This window comes from Tachypleus tridentatus, chromosome 11 (genome assembly GCF_004210375.1).
Source record: "Tachypleus tridentatus isolate NWPU-2018 chromosome 11, ASM421037v1, whole genome shotgun sequence".
Lineage (NCBI taxonomy): Eukaryota > Metazoa > Arthropoda > Merostomata > Xiphosura > Limulidae > Tachypleus > Tachypleus tridentatus.
This window is the reverse complement of record NC_134835.1, coordinates 17,188,928-17,192,552: the sequence shown is the minus strand read 5'-3', so window position 1 is coordinate 17,192,552 and position 3,625 is coordinate 17,188,928.

Here is a 3,625-nt window from a genome sequence, read left to right as displayed (position 1 = left end):
CTGGTATACACTGACAACATAACACAGTACTGTAAACTAATCCTGGTATAAACTGACAACATAACACAGTACTGTAAACTAATCCTGGTATAAACTGACAACATAACACAGTACTGTAAACTAATCCTGGTATAAACGGACAACATAACACAGTACTGTAAGCTAATCCTGGTATAAACTGACAACACAGTACTGTAAACTAATCCTGGAATAAACTGACAACACAGTACTGTAAGCTAATCCTGGTATAAACTGACAACATAAACTACTGTAAACTAATCCTGGTATAAACTGACAACACAGTACTGTAAACTAATCCTGGTATAAACTGACAACACAGTACTGTAAGCTAATCCTGGTATAAACTAACAAACAACTGTAAGCTAATCCTGGTATAAACTGACAACACAGTACTGTAAACTAATCCTGGTATAAACTGACAACACAGTACTGTAAGCTAATCCTGGTATAAACTGACAACATAACACACTACTGTAAACTAATCCTGGTATAAACTGACAACATAACACACTACTGTAAACTAATCCTGGTATAAACTGACAACATAACATAGTACTGTAAACTAATCCTGGTATAAACTGACAACATAACACAGTACTGTAAACTAATCCTGGTATAAACGGACAACATAACACAGTACTGTAAGCTAATCCTGGTATAAACTGACAACACAGTACTGTAAACTAATCCTGGAATAAACTGACAACACAGTACTGTAAGCTAATCCTGGTATAAACTGACAACATAAACTACTGTAAACTAATCCTGGTATAAACTGACAACACAGTACTGTAAACTAATCCTGGTATAAACTGACAACACAGTACTGTAAGCTAATCCTGGTATAAACTAACAAACTACTGTAAGCTAATCCTGGTATAAACTGACAACACAGTACTGTAAACTAATCCTGGTATAAACTGACAACACAGTACTGTAAACTAATCCTGGTATAAACTGACAACACAGTACTGTAAGCTAATCCTGGTATAAACTGACAACATAACACAGTACTGTAAACTAATCCTGGTATACACTGACAACATAACACAGTACTGTAAACTAATCCTGGTATACACTGACAACATAACACAGTACTGTAAACTAATCCTGGTATAAACTGACAACATAACACAGTACTGTAAACTAATCCTGGTATAAACTGACAACATAACACAGTACTGTAAACTAATCCTGGAATAAACTGACAACACAGTACTGTAAGCTAATCCTGGTATAAACTGACAACATAAACTACTGTAAACTAATCCTGGTATAAACTGACAACACAGTACTGTAAACTAATCCTGGTATAAACTGACAACACAGTACTGTAAGCTAATCCTGGTATAAACTAACAAACTACTGTAAGCTAATCCTGGTATAAACTGACAACACAGTACTGTAAGCTAATCCTGGTATAAACTGACAACATAACACAGTACTGTAAACTAATCCTGGTATACACTGACAACATAACACAGTACTGTAAACTAATCCTGGTATAAACTGACAACATAACACAGTACTGTAAACTTATCCTGGTATAAACGGACAACATAACACAGTACTGTAAACTAATCCTGGTATAAACGGACAACATAACACAGTACTGTAAGCTAATCCTGGTATAAACTGACAACACAGTACTGTAAACTAATCCTGGAATAAACTGACAACACAGTACTGTAAGCTAATCCTGGTATAAACTGACAACACAGTACTGTAAGCTAATCCTGGTATACACTGACAACATAATATAGTACTGTAAGCTAATCCTGGTATAAACTGACAACATAATATAGTACTGTAAACTAATCCTGGTATAAACTGACAACATAATATAGTACTGTAAGCTAATCCTGGTATAAACTGACAACATAACACACTACTGTAAACTAATCCTGGTATAAACTGACAACATAACACACTACTGTAAACTAATCCTGGTATAAACTGACAACATAACATAGTACTGTAAACTAATCCTGGAATAAACTGACAACACAGTACTATAAGCTAATCCTGGAATAAACTGACAACACAGTACTGTAAGCTAATCCTGGTTTAAACTGACAACACAGTACTGTAAGCTAATCCTGGTATAAACTGACAACACAGTACTGTAAGCTAATCCTGGTATAAACTGACAACACAGTACTGTAAGCTAATCCTGGTATAAACTGACAACACAGTACTGTAAGATAATCCTGGTATAAACTGACAACATAACACAGCACTGTAAACTAATCCTGGTATAAACTGACAACATAACACAGTACTGTAAACTAATCCTGGAATAAACTGACAACACAGTACTGTAAGCTAATCCTGGTATAAACTGACAACACAGTACTGTAAGCTAATCCTGGTATAAACTGACAACACAGTACTGTAAGATAATCCTGGTATAAACTGACAACATAACACAGCACTGTAAACTAATCCTGGTATAAACTGACAACATAACACAGTACTGTAAACTAATCCTGGAATAAACTGACAACACAGTACTGTAAACTAATCCTGGTATACACTGACAACATAACACAGTACTGTAAGCTAATCCTGGTATAAACTGACAACACAGTACTGTAAGCTAATCCTGGTGTTAACTGACAACATAACACAGTACTGTAAACTAATCCTGGTATACACTGACAACATAACACAGTACTGTAAGCTAATCCTGGTATAAACTGACAACACAACACAGTACTGTAAGCTAATCCTGGTATAAACTGACAACATAACACAGTACTGTAAACTAATCCTGGTATAAACTGACAACATAACACACTACTGTAAACTAATCCTGAAATAAACTGACAACATAACACAGTACTGTAAACTAATCCTGGTATAAACTGACTACATAGCACAGTACTGTAAACTAATCCTGGTATAAACTGACAACACAGTACTGTAAAACAATCTTGTCAAAATACACAGTTCTGTAAGTTTATTCAAGTATATACTACCAAAATATATAGTTCAGTAAAGCTGGTTTATTTTGATCCCATCTCAGTGTTGTAAAACTGTTATTAGTTTACACCGATCACACCCTCAGCCTTTTAAAGCTAATCCTGTCAGAGATTTTCAGTTCTGTAAAGCTAATGTTAGTTTACATTGATAAATTCTCGGTACTATAAAGTGGTTTATATTCATGTTGTCGTCAAAACTATAGAGGTAATTCTCAATTATATTAAGTGTCTTTCAGAAAAAGAGATGGAATGACAACGGTAAGAAACAAGTCTCGTGAATACAGTGACTTTATAGTTGTTAGCTGCCTTGAGTATTTGCATATTCAAAGCGTTTTAAATATAACGTGTTTGACACTTTGCATAATTTTTCTTTTAGCAGTAAAAATGTAATATTAAGTAAATATTCTGGAATAAATCTATTAATGTTATAATAAATGTATGAGGAATCATCCGATATTAAACTACTTGTAATGTGATATACGTCAAGTTTTCACTGATCTGACGACCTTTCATCTTACCATTATGCTATTATTCGTGGTTAATGTTTTGCAAGTTATCGGTGCCTTATGTACAACATACTCACACACTTGCATTTAAAACAGACTGGTTATGTAACGTGA